Raw genomic sequence first — 25,480 nt, forward strand, 5'->3', positions numbered from 1 at the left:
TGGATCATAGAAGAATCACATTCATAATTCATTTTCCTGTTATGAATAAACATAGTAAGAGAGATGTTATTGTTTAACAGATGAAAGTATCCGTTAAAAATAGTCATTTTTGGGTGACAAGATGGTTGTGGGTAAAAGTGGTTGTCAGTGAGTCTGACTACCTGAGTTTGATTTCCAGAACCCATATGTTTGAAAGAGAGAGTCAATTCCTGAAGGTTGTCTTTTGATCTCCATATGGATGCTGTGGCATGTGCTTTCATATTCCCCACACATAGGTAAAATTGTAAAACAAAAAAAAATAACAACAACAACAAAAAACAAACAACAGTAATTTTGCTCCTCTATTGAGCTGGCTTAGCAAATAATCAACTTCATAAAATGATCTACTCCAGGTCTCCAACCTAAAGCAAAAGCCAATATACAACCTTCTATATCATAGGATAATTGTTCAGAAGTTAACATGGAAGACCTCTGCTTTCTGTGGCTTTGATCTCTTGGCTTTCCAGAGCCCCCTTTCCATTCTGTGAGAATTTCTACTTGAATAGAGGCCCACAATACATAAAGCACTCACATCCATTAGAATTTGGCTTATTTAACTTCCTGATTGCTTTTGTTCGTCGAAGTACTTATTTAATATAAGTGAGGTTAATGGCAGTCACTCTTTTCTCACTCTGTCGTTTTCCCAGTCTTTATTTCCAGCGCAGTAAGAACTTCTTGTTCTGCAAACAGTTCAGCTGTGATCAGGAGCTGTAATTTGTGTTGGTAGGTTTTCTTTGTGGCTCTGAGTAAAAGACAACTGTCTGCTGTAATGGCTTGTACAGCCACAAGAAAATCACTGTTTATTACTTTTAAAAGAAGGAAACTCTGCTGTTCTTTCTAGCTTGTTTTGAACTTTTCTAGCAAACTATTCCAAAGGGCAGAATGGCAGACAGCTTAAGGGCCGACATCACACAGAAAGTTAGATCTGGGCTTAAATTCTAAATCCATCATTTACTGAGATGCATCAGATAGATGACTTAATCTTTGTAAGTGTGTTTTTTTCCTGTATCAGATAGTTATTTGTGAAGAAAAAAAAAAAAGAAATAGCCTCTGGTAAAGATTGATCCATTGATAAACTGAAATACTGATTAATATTGTCTAAGTGATATAAATGAGTATTATGAATTCTATTTTATGTGTTACATGTGGTTAAGAAAATAATAATTTGTAAGCCATTTATGTTTATTTTTTAAAGTATTTACTTCTTTGCTTATTTTCTTAAACTTTCTTCTCCTTTGATTTCCTCTTCTGAAGCAGGCTTGCGGGGTCACTGTCATTATCAACATTCAGCAATCACACATAAATTTTGATGAACTGGAATAGCATGGGCTTGGGCTCCCTGGGTGTTAGTCAAACACTGTTGGGTCTGTCCATTTGCTCTTTTTCTGCGCTTAGGTGTCTGCCCAAGATCTTTATGGAGGCTGTGGAGTCCACTAAAGGAAGACAGCTTGGAGAGAAAGAACAAACACAGAAGCAAGCAAAGTTCCTCTTTATTATGGGAAATGCCTCTGGGGTCTGGAGACTTGTGTCTTTGCCACATCCCAGACACCATTGAGACACCACACTGTTAACCATTTACAGCCCAGGCCTCTTCATTGCACAGGCTAATATTTTTAAGAGAATTACTTCAATTGTTGTGTTTTATTGCCTAAAAGCCTATTTTTCACTGAATAAATACACCGTGTATGTATGTGTGTGTGCTTGAGCGCACAGGCAAGTGCGCACATCTCTCTCTCTCTCTCTCTCTCTCTCTCTCTCTCTCTCTCTCTCTCTGTGTGTGTGTGTGTGTGTGTGTTAGGATTTTCTAAAGGGACAGAATTGATTGAATTAATCTATATACTTTTAAGTGATTTATTTGATAATACAGTCTCGGTAGTTTTACAGTGGCTGTCTTTACACCTGATAGGTTAATCTTGTGGCTGTTCTGTCCACAAGGTGGGATCCCTCAGAAGTCCCAGTGTGGTACTGGATGCCTAGTGGATCCCTGGAAGGCCACTGGCTTTTACTCCACATTAGAAGCCTGAAGATGCTGGGTTCTGATATCAGCAATAGCTGAAGCAACAGCAGCGGGGCAAATGAACATTCTAGCAAGACATGATGCAAGCCGACAGAATGCAAAAGATCTCCTTTTACGTGGGCTTCCACTGGGTGGTGCTACCCGTTTTTAGGGCATATCTTCCCATGTCACTTAAATTGATGAGGAAAGCCCCTTGCAGGCATTTTCAGCGGCTTGCCTTTTATTTCATTCCACACTCCATCAAGCTGACAACAACCAAGGTTAACCCTCCCAGTGTGCCTAGTGTAAAGAGATTGATTTAAAGGATTTATTGGGGAGCAGGGGGTGGGTGGATGGGGGTGTGGGGGGGTGGGGGGGTGGGGAGGTAGATGGACTCTCGCTGATTCGGAGGCTGACAAATGTCAGAACTGGGCATCTAAAACCTTTGTTGAGTATGACACAGTCTAAGTTGAGAAGCCGAAATCAGGAAGGCTATTGGGGGTAACCACAGCTGAGGACACGAAAGGCTGAGGGGACACTGTTGAAATGCCAGGAGCCCCAAGGATGGAAAATGTGGGAGTGTCTGACAGCAGGAGAAGAATGTCCAGGCCCCGGATGAGTGAGGAATGCTCTAAGGCTTGCCTGCCCGGCTGTTGCTGCTCTGTCAGACTCTCCCTTTGTTCTTTTGTAGTGTTCTCCTTGGTTCACAACTATCTTCCCTGCTCTCCCATCTCAAGCTGACCTGACACCACCCTTCATCTCTTTCATGCCCTCCCGAATAGCAGTGCTTTCTACCAACCGGCCAGAGGCAGGGGCCTGTTTTCTTGTTCACATTTCTTCACTGTCCCTCATCAGCTAATTATTTGCCTTCAAGTCTCATTAATTTTCCATGATACAAGTCTCTTCATAGAGTTCTTCTTATACTGCCTTTGTACAAACCTCCTAGCCTAGGCCTCTTTGCTGTGTCACCTAGATTATTCCGGTACCCTCTATGATGGTTAATTTTATTTGTCAACTTAACTGGCCTGCAGACCGGTTAGCATTTCTGACTGTGCCAATGATCCTCCTTCCAGACGAAGTTAACATTTGAATCACTAGACTAGGTAAACCATTTGATCTTACCTGATCCTGATGGGTATCATCTCACCCAAATGGAGGCCTGATTAGGACAGGAAGGCGTCAGAGTGGATTCTCTCTCCGTGCGTTGATGGTTTAGCTTATATACTGATCTTTTCCTTAACTTGGATCACAGTTTCTTCAGTTTGCACACAGACGGTCATGGGAATCAGACTCCATGATGCCACAAGCCAATTCTTTAAATGGTTATTTATCATCTACTTTATCTATTATATCTATCTATCTATCTATCTAATCTATTATCTATCTACCTATCTATCAATTTCTTGCTATCATCTATCTTCTAACATCTACCCTCTATCTATCCATCTCTATTTATCTGTCATCTGTCTTTCTGTCTGTCTTTAACAACCTATCATCTATCTATCTATCTATCTATCTATCTATCTATCTATTGATTGATCTATCTACCTATCTGCCTTTAATTGACAACTTCCACTGGCACTTGATTTTGTTTCTCGTGGAATCCTTACCAATGCATTTCTCCGTGTGTGTGTGTGTGTTTTATTTGGTCACTTTCCTCCATTTGCCAGAATGATGATCTTTCTAAACTCTGCTTTCAGTTATGGTCTCCTAGTTGCATCCATTCAGACTTTTCCATTTTGGCTAACAACCAAGCTCTTTTCATTGCCTACTTGGTATCGCAGTACTTTTGTTTTGCTTCTCTTCTTTAAATAAAAGCTAAGATCAGGGGCTCTGTGTCTGAAGCAGTGTATTTCCCAAAGTATGTAGGAGAGTAGCTCGTTTCACTGAATGACTATTAGAAAATTGGACCAAATGGAACGAATACTATGTACTTTATATTTCTTTGGAGAGATATAATGATTAAATAAAGAAATATACTGAAAACGTTGACAACAGGAAACTGGCCCATCCTCAACAATGACATCAAAAAATATCCTGGGTTATTTGCACATAAGTCTGAACTCATCTGAAAATATCAATCAGTAACAAACTACTTATAAAAAAACCTCATCATCACATAGTGTTGGAGAGATGATAAACTATTTCAAGTCTCAAAAACAATGGCATACTCCAAAGAAGATGGAAGTGGGAGGTAGTCCACGGAGCTAGCTGCAACAAATAGGACAGCATGACTTGTAGGGGTTTAGGACTCTCTACAGACAGCTAATGAGCATTTAATGAGCATCCCAGAGGGGTTTGTCGTTCCATACTGTTACTCAAGGACCATTTTCTCTTTGCCAAGATTACTTGGTAAATCTACAAAGCCAAGTGGCCTTTTGCCAGGGTTCAAAGTCTTTCTGTTTTGTCAGTTCCTCCCTCCCTCTCACGGTTGCAAGGAATGGAGAAGAGGAAATAAGATGGGACAGACTCAAGTTTTGGCCTACTCTAAGCACTATTTTGTGATAAAAATGGAACTCCTTGCTGCTCCTCTTAAAGGCATGCAAACTTCTCTGCTTACAGTTGGTGACTCATTCCACTTGGACACAACTACACTCTTTCTGGGGTGGAAACCTTGAATTCAAGTGCAGCTGGCCAAGTTGGGGAAAGAACCTCAAGCCAGTTCTGGTAAAGAACTGCACAACTTTCCACTGACTATGAGAAATAAGTTTCTCTCCTTGCAAAGGGTTAGAAGCATCAGCGTGTTAACCAATAGCAATGCTGGACCCAGCCAGGGAATGCTTGGGTGGTGCTCCATTAGCATTATAGTGGTGGGTTAGTTCTTAAATTTAAGTTTCTAAGTTCCCACATTCTCTTGTATAAAATGATTTGTTTTCAGATCTCTCTCTCTCTCTCTCTCTCTCTCTCTCTCTCTCTCTCTCTCTCTCTCTCTGTGTGTGTGTGTGTGTACATGTGTGCTCACGCACGTGTGTTTTCTATGTGTGTATGGGTGCCTGTGGAAGATAGAGAAGGACATCAGATACCCTGGAGCTGGAGTCACAGATACTTGTGAGCTTCCTGAGTTGAATGCTAGGATCTGAAACTCTGAATAACCTGGAAGTGCAGGAAGCACTCTCAGACAGGAGTCATCTCTTCATCTCCCCCTTAGTTTGTTTTAGTTGTTTGAGAAACCCACACATGCACATAGCATGCTTTGATCTAAGCCTACTGTCTCTCCTCCAACTCCTCCCTACCTCCTCTCTACTTTCTTCAATTAACTTTATGTGCTCTAAAGACAAAACAAAACATAAAATGAAACAAAGCCTTCTTTTTTTTTCCTCCTTTATTAATTTATTCTTGTTACATCTCAATGGTTATCCCATCCCTTGTATCCTCCCATTCTTCCCTCCCTCCCATTTTCCCCTTATTCCCCTCCCCTATGACTGTTCCTGAGGGGGATTACCTCCCCCTGTATATGTTCATAGGGTATCAAGTCTCTTCTTGATAACCTGCTGTCCTTCCTCTGAGTGCCACCAGGTCTCCCCCTCCAGGGGACATGGTCAAAGGTGAGGCACCAGAGTATGTGAGAAAGTAGTATCCCACTCTCCACTCTAAGGCACCAGCCAAGGACAATACAGGCGGTAAACCTTAAGCCCCTACCCAGATCTAGCCAATGGACAGAACACTCTCAACAAAGCCCTCTTAAGCCTCCTTAGGGATCTCTGTATGTGCATAGATGTAGGGCCACTTACTAGAGCATGGGTAGCTTTCCCCAGCAGCCATCAATTGCTGATAGCTCCCCAAGAATCCTTTCCTATCCATGCTGACAGCTCAGGGATCATCATGGAAGTGGGGCCAGAAAGATGGCAAGATCCCGCGGTATCAGAAGTCTGAAGAGATACAGTATTTGAAAAGTATGCCAGTTCTGGTGCACACGTGAACTCACTAGTTCTGTGGCTGCATGCACAAAATCTGTACAAGATCATGGCAGCTGAGTAGATGGCCAGTAAGAAAGATTAAGTCTTTTGGACTGTCTAGAACCTAACGCTAGCAGTTTCCAATAGTACATGTGATTGTGTGTAGCTATCACATGTGAGTGCTTATTGATATTCCAGGAACGAAGGGACGCACACATCCTAAACTGTTTTCTACACTGTGGCCATATATTTGACATGATGGATAAATTACAACTGCTAAGCCTAATCTACATTTTCTTAAGATATAAAGGATATTTACTTACCACCATTTAGGGACCATGTGAAACTTTGACAAAGGAAGAAAAGTATTGCATTTAGAGGAATCGGTGTGCATTAGGATCTCAGTGAGGGAAGGGATGGTGATTGGGGGGGAGGCCGGTGGCAAACTCCCTTGAGCGTCTCTCCAAGCTCTCATAAGTACAACTATAGTTTGATGTCAGGGATCTTAGTCTGTGTGTCCCTGTAAGTCCGTGGAGTTCTTCAGAATTCCCTTGCACCATCTTCTTATTCTGGTACCTGAGAACCCAGACTTTTCCTGTTTTTCTACCTGAAAACCATGTGAAGTGGACCTAGAGGCCCCTCAGTGCCCACGATGGTTTAGTTTTATATGTTTAGCTAACCAAAGCATTTTTAGATGTGTGTATTTTTCTGGTTAACATTCCTTAAGAGCATCCACACAGCTTGAAAATTTTGGGGACAAATCCTCTTTAGGTGAAAATTCAACAGGGAACTTAGAATCTTTCCTTCTGTTTCCGACAGAAATTCCAGCTGTTTGCTTTTTGCTTCCTGTCAACAAAGAGAAAACAAGAGACCACATTCACTCACAGCCCATAAAGTTTGATGTTTGTTGCTTGCACAGTGTGTGTTTCTGCTGCACATCCTATCTGGCTAGTTCCTCCGCCTTCTGCCTGAGCTCGCCCGCTCCTCAGTGCATCTACAGCCTCACTGTGATGATGGGCTCAAGCCTTCGTGACTCCCCTACTGCTTACTGCTCATCCTCATGGAATTCAGTTCCAGTCTTGTCTTGCTGATGGGCCATGCTGCCAGAGTTACCCTTACAAAGCATCACATGAGTGTTTTCTGCCTCAAATCTTTTTGAAGCTGGTGACAAGCCCCTCATGGCTTGTTAAAGCCTATAAAATATAATGTCACCTTCTTGCTTCTAAGGTTTGGAGTGGAACTTAATTGCTGACCCTCTTCCTTTATTAACTTTTTTCTCATCTATCGTGGCTTAGATATATAAGTAAAGGAGGCTAAAATGAAATACCTAATGACTGCTGAGAATGTTGCAATTTGGGGCTTAGCAGGGGTTGTGATGGGGTGAGCTGCTAAAATGTGGCCATTCAATCCTTTCCCCAAGCTTGCCTGAGGTTAGGAAGAGCCACGGAGGAACTAAGCCTCTTTCTGTTGCAGGCTATGGGGCCCTGGGGGTTGTACACAATCAAATAAGACTGCAGGACTTAAGGTGTTTCTGGAATTAACACTTCATTAAACCTTAGGGAGCAATGTATTTCATTATGGAACTGTGGTGAGCTGGTCTTGTAGACCAGAGTGTTGCAGGACAGTGTGGTCTTGGGATCCAACTTAGTTTGGCAGTTTCTTTCTCTGGTCTCCTGTTCTTGGTCACTGAGCTAGGAGGATCAGGTGGAGGTACCTCCTTATATACGTCTTTTTTAAACAGGAAGAATTTGTCCTCATGGGTGGGGAGTAGACGGCTAGAAGGCTGTGCTGATGGCCTAGGAAATCATCATTCTATTTTCCGTTTCAGGCTGAAGGATGACACTTGTGATTTCATAAGGTATCATAGGGGAAGAATTAAAAAAAATTTTTATTATTAATTTATTCTTATTACATCTCAGTGGTTATCCCATCCCTTGTATCCTCCCATTCCTCTTCCTCCCTCCCTCCCATTTCCCCCTTACTCCCCTCCCCTATGACTGTGCCTGAGGGGGACCTCCTCCCCCTGTATATGCTCATAGGGTATCAAGTCTCTTCTTGGTAGCCTGCTATCCTTCATAAAGGAAGAATTAATCTCTTTGGCTAGGTAGTGTGTGTCCAGGCCTTTCTGATATCAGAGACACAGGCTGAAGTAAAGCTGCTGAAATAGTGAAGGCTGGAAAACAGTCAACTCAGTTGGACCTCAGACACAAAGGCTGAGTTCCACAACACAAGAAAAATCTACCCAGCCGTTCTTCTTCTAAACAAGCTCTGATGACGTCTCACTTAAGAAAACAGTTCAACTACCTGTAGCCTATCAGTTCTCAGCCCAATCCAATCCCTAATATATGCCCATCCCAATACCCTACTTTTAGGTGTTAATTTCTTCATTACATTAGGTTGTTTGGGTTACAAGTAAGAGAAAGCCAGCTGTGATTCAGGCTGGAAATATTGAAGTCCATTAATATCTCTGCCCTCATTTGCTTTCATCTGGGTATAAATTGCTTTATGATGAGGATATTTTGCTCCATATTTTGTTTCTTCTCATGTGTGGTCTTTGGCATCAGAAAATTTTACAGTAGTTGCTAGAATTTGAAAGAAAGGAAAATCTTTTCCAGTGGTATTATATGAAATATAAAAAAGTCTATTTATCTCAGTTTGAGAGTCAGTCAACATCCCTTGGCCAATTACAGTGACCAGGCATGGATACTCAGAGCAGCTACATTCAGAACATGCGATGTGTCCTAGTTCACCCCATGGGCCGCATAGTAGGGAAGGTGGAGAGAGATGCTCTTGACAAACACATGAAGGGATTCAGAGTTTCTCGGAGGAAGGGGAGTGACCAGGAAAGAAGCCAGTGTCTACTATACAAGAAGATTGCCTAAGACTGTAGCTGTGTGTTCATCTTTCTCGTTTGGCTCAACGTTGGACTCAGAGGTGTCACAAACTGAAAAAGATCATACTCTAAGTCATATAAAATTAGAAGGAGGTGGTGACATCTAGATTTTACTCCCTTAAATAGGAAGAGAAAAAGTTCCTAGCTCTGCAGCCTGGTGGCTCCATGGCATTTGCTGTAAGTACCGTAGCCAGCTGGTCAGTACCCCTTCCATCACACTGAGAAAGGATGCTGGCAAAGCCCTTGCCCTGCTTATCTTGGCATCTCCCCACTGAAGCCCGAGGCTCAGTGTGAGCTGTGGCCTTGGAAGCCCACAGAGACATGGCTTTGGCCAAGCCCCTTTCTAACTTGTCAGCGTTCTTTATGCTGCCCAGTTTCCCAGCCCATGGGAGTGTCTCCATTTAGGATGGAGGATTCATTAATGGGCCTAGTCAAGGGTAGTGCAGCCAAACTGGCTGCTATCCCAGGCTGTTCCTTTATTATGTGTTCCAAAGTATAAATGAGCAACATAGAAATCATTTCAGCTTCAAAGAAAAGTGACAGAGACAGAAAGACGTACCATATCTCCTTCTACCCAACTTCTCCTTGAATAGCTGTGGTAAACTGTATAAAGACTCAGTGTCACCACCGATGATACTTTATCTAGCTTTTAGCTCTAGCAATTACTATTTTTCTTTGAGGAGACCACGTTGCTTTTTAACTAAGTTCTTTGGATTTAATCACAGAGTTAATTTTGTGATGCTGAGAGACTGCTATTATGAACTGATTACCCACATGTGGGCATTTATCATCCCCACCTTCCTTGTAAGCATGTTCCATGCGATGTGAAATTTTACCCTCCACTTCTATGGAAGCTGGAGACTACCACCCTACTTTAGAATCTGGGCTGCCCCAGATTGGGACCCTCTTGTCTTCCAAGAAGTCCCATTCATTCTCTTAAATCCTAACCTGCTTCAGGAGAAGGCCCCATTGTTTGCTGGATTGAAAGGCTACACAAAATAGAGAGGAAATATGCCAGCTGAGTGCAGAGACCAGGAAGACCAGCCAGCCTCCTTCTGAACTTCCAGATGCTGCAGATCCACAGAGGAATCCAGCCAAGCTCAGTTAAATCAGTGCTAGGGCTGAAGGCTACCCAGGTGCATGGTTGACTTGTGGCCAAAATAAATGTTTATTATTGCAACTCACTGAGGGTTTGCCGTTACTGTAATGTTACAGTATTCTCCGTAGCCATGTGACTGGGTCAGGACAGACCCCACAGTTTATCATACAGCAGCACAGTTGACATGGTCACCAATATGTTCAAATCAGTTTGTTAAAATTTCCAGATATTGGGTCATTTGCTGACCAGAATTATAAGCAGCTTCGATGAATAGTGCTTACGGGAACTATCTTCATCTCAGCGCATCAGAATAGAAAGCCTATCCATGTAATACGCTTTAAACTATTTACACTTTATTATGTGGACGCATGTGTGTGCTTACATGAGTAAATGTGCACCACATGCATGCAGGCGACTATCGAGGTCAGGAGAGATAACTGGGTCCTCTCGAACTGCAGTACAGGTATTTGTGATCCACCACATGGTTGCTGGGAACTGAGCCCAGATTCTCGGCAAGTGCACTAAGTTCTCTGAACTTCAGATACAACTCTCTAGTCTCGGCATGGAACAGTCTAATATGAGGGAGTCCTAGATCGTTTTTCAATCATTGATGTGACCAGTTTGTGCATATTGACTAGTGGTGGCTCATCAAAATAAACTGCAAGTATCTTTATTCTAATACTAAGAACATGGATATTCATTATTTACCCAATATCTCTATTTTGTTTCCAGTTAAATCATCTCTTTTGTCAGAGTTGCCTGAAGACTATTGCAGGCAAGAGTATAGACTTTAAATTTGATGTCTTCAGTCATCTTACAGATAAAACTTTTTTTTTTTTGCTTTCATTTCCAAGGGTAGCCAATGTCATTAAAAAGTGTTTTTTCAAACAGTGGGGTGTTGCTTTAGTGGGTGTAATCAATTTCAAGTGAGGAATAATACAACTAGCAAAAATTTATTACAGAATATTGCTTTCTGGTTTTTAGAACTAAATGCCAATTCCCCTGGAGAAGGCCTTGGTCTTTCTTAAAAGAGCCAAGCTTGTTCTTTGCCCTTTCCTCACTCTTAAATCCTTTCTGATTCTTCCTGCAAAGTGACAATTACAAGGAAGCAGATGGCAGTTCCAAGGTTTTGCTAGTCTCCCTCCAAAGAGTTTCTTACCTTCCACTTGGCATATTATGAATAAGAGGACAAGAGAGGGGTGGTGGCTAAGATGTCTGCCATCTACTGTGGCCCACACCATGTTTAACATCTATCTTTGCCATAGAAAGCATAAAAGTAAGGAAGACTGTCTTTAGAGTAGACTTGGAAAAGCTCCCTTTCCCTGAATGTTTCTACAGACACAGAAGAGATGAGACAGCTTAAACTATGAAGTCACCTGATTCATACTTAGTTACATTTTCCTGTAGGTCAAATGTCTTGCATGATCAGAAGCATTGATGATAGTATGGCCTTAGACATGGGGATCAGATTTCAAAGGGTAGAACCTATAATTTCTTCCTCCTCCTCATTTATTATATCAAAAAATATTTATTTCACCATTTTAAATGGAGAATTGGATTATAGCAAGTCATAGTAGGGTCAAAACTTACGCAGGTAAGTTGTTAAGACCATAAAAACCCATTTATTCAATCACATCGTCAAAGATATCAAAATGCAGTAATTTAAACTAGCACTTGACTGGCAAGAACCCCACACAGTGCTCAAGCATCTTCCCACAACACAAAACAGCACTTCATGTGGCCTCTCTCCATCCACTGCCCCTGGCATCCTTTGCTTCCTCCATGCCTCTTAGCCTAGTCTCTACACTCACTCAGCAGAATTCCACTCATTCTAATTCTTAAAATGAGGGATAGCATGAGTCACTATCCTAAAGAGGTTTAAACAGAGGATAAGTCACAGCACTGGAAAATTATATTCTACCCCATTTGTCACATCAGTCCTGAGACCTACTTTTCCCCAGAAGATGAATGTTATGGAATCCATGAGATGGTTTCAGCCAAAGGCCACAGGAAAGGACACAGCTAAGGTCTTTCCATAATACTGTCTTTGAAGATGTCTTTAAGCTAGCTGAAGATGATGAGTTCCCTCTTAGGCTGAAGCTCTCTGTGGTCTGCACTCTCCACCAGACATAGACCAAGTCTTCTGTGGACCTTTGGGATTCCTTGGTCTAAGTCCATATCACTATGTGTTTGATGGTATGCACAAGAATGCTGGCACATGGTTCTGGAAACTCTGAAGGTTTGTGGCATAGTTCTCCCATACCACATCCCTACTCATGCTGCCACTCAGCGTTTCAAGGCATAACTGTGACTTTCATAAACTATAACAAGTTAGGGAGCTAGGCTTCCCTGATTCTTGCCATTCTGTGCACTTAAGCAACCGTAACTCTTATTATTCCTCTTCATCTTTCTTTCTATAGTCATATCTTACTTTTTAAAAAAATAAAAAGACATTTAAATATTTCAAAATAAAACAGTACATATTTAAAGATACCTTAGATGCCCAAAGGGAGGATTCTGCATAGTAGAGTGCTTGGTCTCAGAACACCTTGTCTTTAATAACATATCCATTACAATCACTAGTGTGTGTGATTCAAAGGTCACAGAATTCAGCAAGAGTTGTGAAAGAGGCTTCTCCTTTTACACTCTGTATAAGACTGTTCTGGTCTTCAGGGACTACATTTATAATTGGTTGTGAGCGCTGGTCTTTGATCTTAAACCACATGCTCATCTTAGTTTGGTGCAGTCTCACTAAAACTCAAGCACTCCATTTTACTTTCATTCCCTCTGGCCATGATGAAATATCCTGACAAAGGGACCTACAATGATAAACGATTTGCTTGGATCAGGCTCCAGGTTTCTGTCCCTCATTGCGGGGAAGTCAAGGTGAGAGGAACTTATAGACTCCACTCACATTATATCAACAGCTGAGCCGGAACACGTAAGGCTCAGGTCACTTCCTCCACTTCCATACAACCCGGCATCCCACAAACAGCAAATGAGGCTTCAAATACTAGGGTGGTCTTCTGACTCATTAGGCTAATTCCTTACTTACATTCTCACAAAGAAACAGACACACCCCTTTTTGCAAAGCATTAGGGTGGTGTGCCCATTATCCCAGTTCTCCCAAGAATGTTACACAGCTGGTGCTGGCTTACAAATCTATATGATAAGTTCATGAATAACGAGCAGTGGAGGTCTTACAACATCAGACCTACCTCTCCTCCAGAACCCTGTGTGAGAAGGGTTGCAATCCGTTTGATTGATTGATTCATAAATGAGTCTCTGATCTCCTGCTGGGGTTAGGGAAGGGTAGCTGCCTGGGTGTGTTGGGTGGGAAAGCAGATCTAACAGTTTGACTTATTACAGGATTTCAGATATTTCTGCCTGCCCGTCTTGTTAAAAGAGCCGGTGCCTCCAGAGCCTGGCTTACTCTGGGATTTACAGAAACAAACAGCTTGTTTCATAGCTACCTTCTTGCCCTCCATGTGGTGATCAGCTTTCTCTGCTCCTACTGTCTGCCTTCCAAGCACACGGTAATGTTATTTTCACTATCGTAGCCTCTTGCCTTCTTGTGGTCTTTGTGTTAGTTACACATCTAGTTGCCATAACAGAATACCTGGCAAAGGAACATTAAGGAAGGAAGGAAGGCTTTAATTTGGCTTACAGTTCCAAAGAGCGCAGCCCATCCGGGCCAGGTAGGTGGTGGTTGTGTTCACAGTCAGGCGACGGACAGTGATGGATGCTTGTGCTCAGCTTGCTTTCTTGTTTTCTCCCATCAGCCTACGGAATGATAAAGTTCACATTATGATGGGTCTTTCCCCTTAAATTAACCAAATTTCGATAATTTCAGGACATCACAAGTCCGTTCAGATGATGTTTCCATGGTGATCCTAAATACCCATGAAGTTGACAATTAAGATTAGCTTTTACTGCATGTTGAGATCAGGCTATGTCCTTCTCCTAGTGACTCAGTGTTGTAGAAACCGGTTTTTCAGGCTGGGTGCTGTCCTAGGAGCCACCTTCTTCAAGCAGCTTCTGCTTCATTTTGAAGAGCTGTGACTGCAGCTTCTGGCTAGATCCAGAAATGGCGCCATCTCTCTGACACCACCTGTCCATTACAGATGGATAAATGTTTTATTTTGAGAATAGAAAGGATGTCATACTATAAGTTTATTGGGGGTGAACTGAAGCTGTAAGAAGGGTACATGGGCATGTTAAAACAAGGCCCAAAAACATGTTGGACCCGCCACCGAGGAAAGGTTGTAGCTCCTTCACTTAGACCCTGTACAGTGAGTGATAGACATCTAATTCTGAGACAGGGCGGCACCACAGGAGCCTCTCCTCTGCTGATACCTGGCTGTTGCATCAAGGACTGTGAGTGATTCTTGTAGCTATAGCTCTGGCTCAGATGGTTCCTATGGCTAACACAGCCTGTTCAACTGCCTGCCCATCCACGTGCTTGCCTGTCTGGATCTGATCCTAAGCACCATTTCCTTATCTCAGATGCTGGTTTGGCTTTTTACCTACAGGTGAGCTCAGCAGTTTCTCTCTCAAACCTGACCCCAGCTGCTCAAGGGACAGTTGGAGCCACAGCTCCCATCTAACACTGACCTGTGTTTATCTTATCAATACAGACTCTTTCTTAGCTGACTTCTGAAGCTGCTTGGGCTCCATCACAACATCTGCTAGCCTGTATTCATTTTGTAACCCATACATATTTGCATATAGGTGTGCATGTAGATATACAGATATAGCTACTGTCTGTTGTTATAATAATTAATATTAATAACTAAGACTGGAATAAAAGAGCCTAAATTCTTCCCGTCGAGGCTACCAAGGTAGGTGGGTCATAGGACAAAATGTTGTCATTGAAACCACTAAGCCTTGTGGAAAGAAACAAACATATTCATCCATCTTCCTGCATAGCAAATCCATGACAGCATTTATGAGTTTGTTTCTTAATTTTTAATTAAAAACATGATACATTTCCATATAACCTTACTGGGTTTTGCAAAAGTCTATTGTCTATGGACTTCTCATTTGTCATTTGCTATGAAGTCTGAAGTTATTAGAATTTGAGATGGTTTATGATTATCTATAAGCAAGCTCTGCTACACGATTGGATTTTTCAGGTATCTCATTTTGCTTTGAAAAAATTATATATTAAAATATTTTGATAGAAAAACATGGCTGGAGTTAGAGCTCAGAGTTTCAAAACAAGTCGGGTGTGGTGGTGCACACTTGTAATCCCAGCATTCAGGGAGGCAGATGCAAGTGAGTTCAAGGCCATCCTGGTCTACAAAGTGAGTCTAGGACAGGCAGGCTACAGAGAGAAACCTCGTCTTGAAAAAAGAAATCCAACAAAAAAAGAACTTCAAAATACTGTGATTTCTCCTCTGGGGATATAGTACCAATCAAATACAATCTTACTTGGCCCTTACTGACATTTGATTGTATCTGATGTTTATTCTAGAGAATTGTTTTCTTCTCTTTTTTTCTTTTCAGTCACTCTCATTCCTTTCACTACCACAAATCCTATCATTTTTAATCACCATTTTCCTCATTATCATAATAAGCAGAGGAGGAGGAGGTGACACAAAGGGAACAGCACTGGGCTGCACGTTTCCCTTCTGTAAATGGGATACTGGATGGATACAGCAACAAGATGCACAGTCGCATCACAGGCAAGTGCTCACGTGCACTTTTCAGATTTGTTTAGCTGAATGAGGGCAACACCGACAGACGTGCCAAAGTAGACAGGGAAAGTCCATTAGGCCTCAATTCTAAACAAGGACACTAATAGGCAACTAAGGAATGCTGAGAGCAGGAGAAACAGTCTTTCCCGGGGAGGAGAATATATCAAAACTGATTGCCCAGCTCTGAGACATACATATATGTCTGCATATATGCACACAATAACAGTTGATGAAAAGAGAGGCCATGAAATTGGAAGATAGCAGGGAGGATTATATGTGAAGCTTGGGAGAGAGGAAAGGTTAGGGAGAAATGGCAAAATTATGTTATAATCTCAAAAATAAATAAAAGACTAAACACAAAAGCTGAGAAGATCATCATACAGCAACTGTTTAGAATGTGCTCACTTCTCTTTACATATATGTGAACCCTTTCCATGACATACACATCATGTACATTCTTTTCCCCCTAAGTATAATTTTCATATTGTTTTAAAATTTTCTTGCTGAAAAGGTATTGTTTGAAATACTCCTTTGCTTTTTTGTTGACATATTTCTGTAAGAACTGTTTTTCTCCTTGAACTAGAATTCTAAGTCAAAGTGTGGGTACCATTCACATACTGATTAATAAGGCCAAACTGCCTTTCAAAAAAGATTCCATCAAGTCCTGCTTGCTCACCAGCTAAATATCAGTTGTCTGTGTTCTCATTAACTCTCCAAGACCATGCTCATGCTTTCCTTTTCCTCTTTGTTGTCTACACCACCCTGAACATGTCCAATCTAGTGTCATCTTTGCCTGTTGCATGCACACAGAATTGCCTCTGCTCCATCTTGCGTATTCTCAGTGAGGGGGCATTGCTCTTTGCTCTGGCATCTTGTGGTTGTGCACAGATGACTTTCCTCGCTGTCCCGATAAATAGCTGAGAATTGAATTGTTCAGCCCCAAAGTTTTCAACAAGTCCAGATGCTGGCTCACTGAAAGGCTGTTGCCCTTGATCGTACCAATGACCCGGATAGCTCACTTATCTTCAGCATCTGCCAGGTCTGCCCCTCTCTGTAGCTTTCTGGAAATGCATGTCTCATTCCAGGGCTCAAAGGCTGTCTCCCTGGTGCTTTTTCCTGTAGGGCTTTCTGAGAACTGTTTGATCTCTCAGTAACAATCACTTCTGGCTCTAGGGAAAATAATCTGCCTTTCTTTTGTTTTGTTTTGTTTTTTTTCTCAAACTTTGGGGATTGTGTGTGTTCCTTACAGTGTTATGGTCTCTGGAGATAAACTGCTAAGGGTTTCAGTTGCTTAAGTTAGAGTGAGGAAGTGGGTCGAGCATCTTCATCAATTTCAAATGTCTCAGCTTCACTTCTTACTCCAGCTGCTACTACAGCAATTAGTTCCACGCAGTGTCAGTGAATTTTGGGAGGTAAAAGTAGATTTTTCACTCTGTTTCAGAGCTTTTCTCAATCCGAGGCTTGGAATTCTACATGGTATTGTTGAAAATTATTCCTGGACTTGAGGAAATGTTAAAATCTGGAGGAGGGGGGTCACTTTGACTAAGAGGGATGGTGCTGCCAGATAACTTCATCTCCCTTTGTTTCCCTACTTATATAATTACGAGATGCATTTACACGACTAGTATTGGTTTTGAAGGAGCAAATTGCCCAAAGCAGTGTCCAATGCCTCAGTGATAAGCTGGATACGAACACCACAAGGCCGGCTGTGCCCAACCCTTGGCATCTGTAAGTTTGTGATGCAACAAAAAGAAAATTTAAAATGTGGTTAATTTGTGGACTTCAAGGGCTTATATTCTTCTGGGTTACCTCCATGGGGGGTCAATATACTCTCAAGAGTGTTTATATGAAGAAGACAAAATACAAATAGTATGTGGTGGTGGAAGTGAGATGTTGAGTGGAGCTAAAGGGATCTTGAGCTAAAGAGTACTGGCTGCAGAATTTGACACAACAAGTGAAAGGATTCAATTCTTAGAGGCTCTTGAAGAAATCATCCCTACTGATTTGATTTTAGATCCCGGGGGACTTGTGAAGGAAAACATTTGCATCATTTGAGCTTTGACACTGTTTATAATAATAGGCTACAGCATTAAGAGGAAACTAACATAGCACCCACATTTCCTTTGCCTCTCACCGCTGTTTCTTGAGATCACGTTTCCAAATTCAGTGCCTGGTCCCTTGTCTCAGAGACTCCTTTGGGGGCAATCTTCAGATTAAGACAGGGAGTAATTGGGGTTCTACTTAAAGATCCTAAGTTGGACTTATCTTGGGGGCCAAGTGTCAGGCACATGGTATTGGTTTGTCTTGGATTCTACCTTCTATCAAGAAAAGTAACCTCTGCTTGCCGATTCTTAACTATCTCAGTGATGGTTGGAAGAAAGTTTAATAGTGAGAATAGTTTCATCTTAGTGAATTGAAGGTGAGGTCCCCACCAGTGATGGAAGGTTAGCCATTATTTTTTCCCCTGTATCTGAGGTGATAGGTAACAAAGAAGCAAAGAGACAGGTATTTACTTCATCTCCCTTTGTATCATGTGGCATCTCTGCAGCAGGTATGCAGCACCACCCCCCCCCCCCCCCGAGGAAGCCTCACTTTGTAGTGGCTCCATTGTTCTGGGTTGCCTCTTACATCTCCCCACACATCTGTGGCCATTGGGGAATATTTAAGCATGCTCATCTGATGATGAAGCCAGCCATCTTGAAATATAAAGTGATGGGCAAGAGAAAAGGAGATGGTGAGATTGTCTCTCTGCCTGCCTTTCCATCTATACACATATATGCAAATGGAGGTGCTGCTGTCTCAGAACCCGGGAAGAATCCAACTGTAGAACAAGTCCATTTCAGCCGCTTTCCCATCTGTGGAAACCATTTCTAAGTGAGAAAAGCCCTTTCTTCCCCCGCTTCCTCTTCTTCATCCTGTGAGCTTGAGGAGCCCATAATCTGCAGTTACAAAGCAGGACCTGGATCTGGAGACAGTCTCAAAAAGAGGGAGAAACAACAACTTCTTCATTTTCTACCCCTGTGGCCTTGAGCTGGGTCCAATGGAAGCTTTTTCTCAGAAGGAGATGACACTGGAGCCCACATGCGTTACCCAATCCAGTCTGTTTCAGGTATGAACACAGTGAGAAGCCATCTAGCTCTCCAAGAAAAGCCAGATAAAGTGTGGGGCTTCTACAGGGATAATTGGAATTACTAGCTGTAGTAGAACATTTGCGCTCCTCTCTGAGATGTTATCCAGTACCATTTTTGAGAGAAATAGCACAATTAGCTAAACCATTTTAATCCTAGGTATGGAAGCCTTGTAACTAATCTTATTGATTTTTTTTGCAACTGACTAGAGCTGACAATAAATACACAAAACCCTGCCATATATATATATGGTATTTATTATTTGGTATTATTTTGGTATTTGGTATTATTTGGTATATATTTGGTATTTATTATTTTGAGCCTTTAGTCACAATTCAGACAAAAATTCTATTTTAACTTTCTCTAACACTCATATTTAAAGCCATTATGTTTTGAACCAAAAACAGAAAACAAAAGTGTGCTTGATGTGCTAAGCTATGAAGACATAAAGAAATCATACCTAATGCAATTCACCTCTTATCATTCCAGACATTCACACCTCTTGCGCACAGAGGGTTTCTGAAGTCTTGAAGAATACCATGAAAAGCAGGTGGGTAAGGATAAGGACCAGAACAAATTGAGCCCAATTCAGGATGGTTCCCAAAGATGAAGGAGCAGGACAGATGCCAACTTCATATGTCAAGGTGTTTGAGATCATTGGCTTCTTCCTGAAGGGAAGATACGATGCAAGCTTTTGGGATGAGTGTGGAGGCTGGGGCATATTAGGAGAGTTCTTACTCATTTATAAGGCTGGATTAAAAGAAAAAAGATTCTAACATTTGGTATAGTAAGGAAGGCTTGGGAGAGCCTGAGGATTCAGAAAGTTATGCAAAATCTGCCCCACATGCTGGAAGACGGAAGGCCAGAGGCTCATAAGAAGAGAAGTGACAGAAAGGGATCTGGCTGGGGAGTCACCAGGACTTCTCGGAGCCTTTAAGAAGACCATTGCTTGCCTTCCTTGTGCAAGGATCCATGGTCTTTGTTGGGTGGTTATGGGTAATGTCCATGATGGTGAGAATGAAGAGAACTCCCTGAGAAAATAAGTAGTGATGGCCACTTGAATAATAAAAACATGTGTTTAAGATTTAAGTCTGACGTATGTGCTCTGAAAGTCCAGATGTTTTCATTCTTTTTATAGTTAGAAAAGAGTAGCTGTATGGAGTATAGCAAGAAGTCAACAAGCATCATTTATAGAGACACAAAAGTTTCCATGAGATGTGGAACTGTGATACCTATACTGATAAGAGAAGTAAGGCTGAGAGGCATGGCAGCCTGCATGAGGCTTGCTCAGGGCTGGAGGAGTGTGCATGGATTGTGACGTGTGAGGGGGTAGGTAGCCACTGTGACAAGGAGAACAGATTATGAGGGATCACAGGGACAAAAGGAACAGAACCTTGAGAGTCAGCTTGCCTTATTTCACATGATAATTATTGGAGACAGGCAGACCTGGCTGATGCCTGCCCATTCCCACCACACGAAACATGCCAAGGATGCACAGGACCGTTCTCCAAGAGGGTATCTGATGAGGACCACCATCAGCTGATGTGTCAGGCAGAGGAGTGCCCGTTGAGCTCTCTGTGAACCTCTAGTGTGGGTCTCTCTCTTGTAGGACAACTTTGTTGTTCACTGAAGTGATAACTTCAGTGTCATTTCCAACACTATATGCGCAGTATAAATGAAAGTATTGATTTAAAAGCTTGACAGCTAGGTGGGTATGGGACATAAAACACAAATTGTCACATATTTAGTTAGTGTCAGTGACAAAAAACAACTCCACGTTTTTTTCCCTAGAACCAACAGATAGAAATGGCAACATGTGTGCTACCTTCATTACATGAGAAACAAGTCGACATTTTCTGAAATTATCACTCTATCCCATAATAATTTACACTGTTATTTTAATAAATCTCCATTAATGTTGTCATTCAGCTGATTTCTGAAGAGCATCCAACATATGGATGTTATCAAGACTTTTGTTCTTAGCATTTCTCTTTGGCACCATAGTGTTTGCCACCTCCATCATCTCGGGGTTGACAAATGCTATGTAGTGATTGATGATACTGTTAGCTCTATTCATTATAGCCAAGTAACTGTAACCAAGTGCCCATTAATTAATGAATAGAGGAAGAAAATGTGACACACACTGTAGAATATCATTCAGCTATAATAATAAAATCATGTCATTTGTGACACCATAGGCAGCATTACATCAATGGAAATAAGTAAGTTATAGACAGACAAGTACTGCATGAGTTCACACTGCATAGAATATAAAGTCCCTGATCTTAGGGATTCTGGGAGCAGAATAGTGGGTACCAGAGGCCACAGTGGAATAATGAGGAAAAGTTAATACACAACGCAAGTTCTAGGTACAGTAGGACAATGGCAAGTAGAAACAGTCAGGTACTAAACATTTCAAAAGATTTCACAATTCTTATCATATAGACCTTGGTGCAGTAATACATTCCTGAATTCTGAGTACCAGAAAACCAGAGGCAGAGGATCAGGAGTTCAAAGTCATGCTGAGCTACATAATGCAGTTCAAGGCCAGCCTGAGTGACAAGATGTCTACTTAGCCTCAAATAACAACTAAAGTTTTCATTACAAAAAGTGATTAAAAACCTGAGATAAATATGCTTTAGCTAATTTAAATACTGTAAAATTATACATGTAGCATCAATTTCAAGGTACTCCCATTAATATTTATAGCTTTTATGCTTTTTATGGATTAGTTTAAATTAAAATGTTAAGTGTAGAGCAAGAGCGAGAGCGAGAGAGAGAGAGAGAGAGAGAGAGAGAGAGAGAGAGAGAGAGGTCAATTAGCAAAGTGCTTACTTTACAAGTGCAAGCGAGGCCCTAACTCTGATCCTTACAATCCACATCTACAAAAGCCAGGCAGGTGGAAGTAAGTCTGTAAGTCAACCCAGGGAGACCAGGACAAAACAATGCCTAGGCTTGCATACTGCCATCCTAGCCTATTTGATGAGTCCCTAGCCAGTGAGAGACCACATGTGCTAGTTTGTCTTAACTGTCAACTTGATACTTGATACTGTTTGGGAACAGAGTTTCAGTTTAAAGAATTGTCTAAGCCAGGTTGGCTCATGCAAGAGTATCTTGATTATTAATTAGTGTAAAAAAAAAACCCTTAGCCTCCCCAAGGATGGCAGCATTCCATGGTTTGGGGGCTGCGCTGTATGAGAGTAGGAGGGATAGCTGAAGACAGAGCAGGAAAGCAACATGGATTCCCTCCTTTTCCTCTAATCTTGACTGCAGAGATGATGGGATGAGCTGCTTGAATTTCTGTCTTGGCTTCCCCTCAGTGATGAATTATAACCTGAAGTTGTAAGCCAAATAAACCTTTCTTTCTATGTTGGTCTTGGTCAAGGAATTTAATCACAGTAACATAAAAAACCTTGTTTCCACAAAATGATGAGCTGTGTGTAATAAGGAATGACACCCAAAGCTCTCCCCTACCCTCCACATACATGCACACACATGTGCAAGTGCTTTTTCACATACACTGATATTACACACACATACACACACACACACACACACACACACACACACACACACTGTAAATACAGGTGCCACTAAAAGCATGTATTTCGCCCTTTCTCCCTCCCTCACCCTGCTTGGCGTCTGGTTGAGAAGTAATCTAAAAGATTAGATGGGCTGATTCCTGTAAAAGTTTGTCGTAATTTGGACGATTAAGAGAAGGTACAGGCAGAAAAAGAAATCAATGGTTATTATGAAATTATTAGTAATTGATGAATATTTGACATAATACCACACAGGTATAGATTTACTTCAATTTAAAAGTGCTTCATCTTCAAGTCTGCTATGAGCATGGCCAAGCTCTAGGGAACTTATAGTGGAGACAGAGAAGACGGATCTGCGTTTGCCAACTCTGAGTTCTTGGATGGAGTGAGGGAAAGACCAGGGCTTCTGCAGAAATGTGGTGGGCGTCTTTCCTGAGTGATTCCACAGAGGATCAGCCCACCCAGGACAGAGTCGCATGACCTGTGGTAACCTCTTGGGCTGATAACAAAAACATCCTGGAGATGCTGAACTTGGAAGAGTACCAGGAAGTCTCCCTGTCTACTTGTTTGTGTTGTTTAAATAGATAAGGCAATTAGACTGCCTCAAGAGGTAACTGGCTTGCCAATTTCAATTTTTCAAAATCAATCTCCTTTGTGTTATACAAACACAGATAAATACAATCCCACTATTCTGTTTTAACTAATTTAAAAGTTAACTGATTTCACCTAAAGTTCTCTCTAAAAGTAAATGTAAACTTTAGGTTCTACACAAAGAAAGAGAAAAAAATGCAGTATGGTCTCACACCATAAGAGGTTGTTGGTTTTTTAAATTAACTAATTAATTAATTCACTTTATATCCCAATCATAGACTCTGCCTTCCTCTCCTCCTGGTTCCACCTTCCCTTCCTCATCCCCATGTTTCCCCTCCCCATTCCCTCAGAAAAGGGGAGCCTCTGCCCCCCAACCTACCCATCCCAGCATGTCTAGTTGCATCAGGATTGAGCACACATCCTCTACCAAGGTGGGCTGGCAAGGCATCCTCGACAAGGGGAAGTGATTGAAAAGCATGCAAGGAAGTCCTTGTCAGAAACAGCCCCTGCTACCCTTACTAGGGGACCCACGTGAAGCCCAAGCTGCCCATCTGGTACATATGTGTAATCTTAACTCAAAAGTTTGTTTGTCCTTTATCAACTTGAACACAAAAGCCTTTTCTTTTGGCACTCTCCCTGTGAGGTAATAGTATTGTCACAGTGCACATTGCTTGAGATTTAGACCTGCACTGTAGATGTTAAAGAAGCTGAAATGTTTATATTTTTGCTTGCAAGGTATTTTTTTTATTTGTTTTTGTTTTGTTGTTGTTATTGATGTTTTTGTTTTTACTTTTTTGAGCAGGGGTCAGGAGAAGACTTTTTCTAATCATTTTTGTTTTGTGTTGTATTGTTTTTGGCTCTTTGAAAAATGGTCTCATCCTTACAGACCAGGTTGGTCTGGAACTTAATTTGGCATGCCCAGGCTGATATTGAACTCTTAATGATCAGTAATCATTCCTTCATGTCCCAAGGGCTGGTATAAGCCCTTGTCAGGAACTACCACCCTTGTCTGGTTTTCCTGCAGTTCAGCTGCAGGTTATAGAGTGAAGTAAATGAATCTGAAAAGCCAGAAGTTGTCACCCTATGGATTTGGTGACAGAGTCTCCATTATTCCCAAGTTGGGCATACTGGTTGATATCCATGGAGGCTTGTGCTTCCTAATTTTAGCAGAGAGAATTTGACTGAAGCTTGAGAAGACATCTGGGTAGAAACAGACCTTAGTTGCTGAATCACCATGCCCTTGAAAGGACACTTCTATATCCCCTGACAGTGTCTTTGCTCATCAGTGTCCTTGAAGCCAGCCAGAGCCAATGACTTACATACACTTTTCATTTTGCTGTGACTCGATACATTTTTTTTTCCAGGAAAGAAAGACCAATTGGTCTGGCTCAAGTCACATGTTCTCCCTTAAGTGTTCTCAATCCAGACCTAGGTAACCAGAGCAGGAAGCAGGGGCAAGGAGGAGCTGAGGTTAATGACAGAAGCTGGGGGCTAGCAGCTGGGGTTGATTGCCACTGGTCCGTGGCAAAGCAGAGCTGTCAGATAATCTTATTTCCTCTTGCCTCTAGAGTTCTATCAACAAATACAAAGCCAGCATGGGCTCAGGTAGAAAGATGATATTCAGATTAAGAATCTGCTTCTTTTTTTTTTTTTAATGTTCTGCTGTTGTACGAAGTCTCAGTGGAAGTTTTTAGAAGAAAAGTCAGTGAGCTGGCAGAAAAGCATAGGTTAAAGGAAGTTTTACCAATGGCTGAAGCAGACCAACAGCAAGGTGTGTTCTGTAGACACGCGTTCTTCATTCTCAGAAGTACAAAGAGCCACTTCATTTCACTTTCTACTTTCTCCCATAATTATTGTAATAATAGTATGGTTCATAATCCATGCAAATTCTTGACAAGCTTTAATGAGTAACTGAATAAAATTGCAATCAACATTCGATATATGTTTACCTTGACACTGGGAATTACTGTGCATTTAAATGCAATGACAGAAACTGCTTCTATCTGATTATAGTAACATAATGAGATGGTTTCTATATTAGGCATGCATTTAATTAAAAGAGCGTGGTGTTAAAGATGGGCAGGTAGGAAATGATTTGGATAATTAATGACAAACACTGACTTTATAAATAGTTTTTAACATATATTTCCATCTCCTCCCTACTTTACATAGACTTGTGAGGTTCTTATGTGAATAGCCATGCATAATCACATAATTGTTGCTTCTCTTAAGAACAATTCCTCAGGTTTGACTCAGAGGCCAAAGTAGACTTACTTCGAAGTCACTGAAGCTTTAACTTGAACACCTCTCCCTTTCAATTCCCTGCAACTATTTATATATTTTTGTGATGTTTCCTAAAGGTTAACAACTGTACCAATTTTAATGCCTTCCTAATTAGAGCTATTTATAGATTTTTATAATTGTAACCATATCAATGTATATTCCTCCGGATACCTTGATTGTTCAGCCTGTACTAATCTACATGTGGTACATAGTAGAGTCAATAATTTTATTAAGAAAAAAATGTGTGTGTGTGTGTGTGTGTGTGTGTGTGTGTGTGTGTGTGTGTGATATTTTCTGAATATTTTCTAGAGCAC

General features: G+C 41.5%; 1 long non-coding RNA gene across 1 annotated transcript; it reads right to left on the reverse strand.

Moving 5' to 3' along the window:
* Positions 1-6,657: 6,657 nt before the first annotated feature.
* LOC311589281 lies at positions 6,658-19,320 on the reverse strand. The gene is made up of 3 exons (XR_014776483.1): positions 19,211-19,320; positions 13,591-13,706; positions 6,658-6,777 (listed from the first exon to the last, which is right to left on the reverse strand). It is a non-coding gene; the product is annotated as an uncharacterized lncRNA (long non-coding RNA).
* Positions 19,321-25,480: the final 6,160 nt, after the last annotated feature.

Source organism: Acomys minous (genome assembly GCF_964271855.1).
Source record: "Acomys minous genome assembly, chromosome: 18".
Taxonomy (NCBI): Eukaryota; Metazoa; Chordata; class Mammalia; order Rodentia; family Muridae; genus Acomys; species Acomys minous.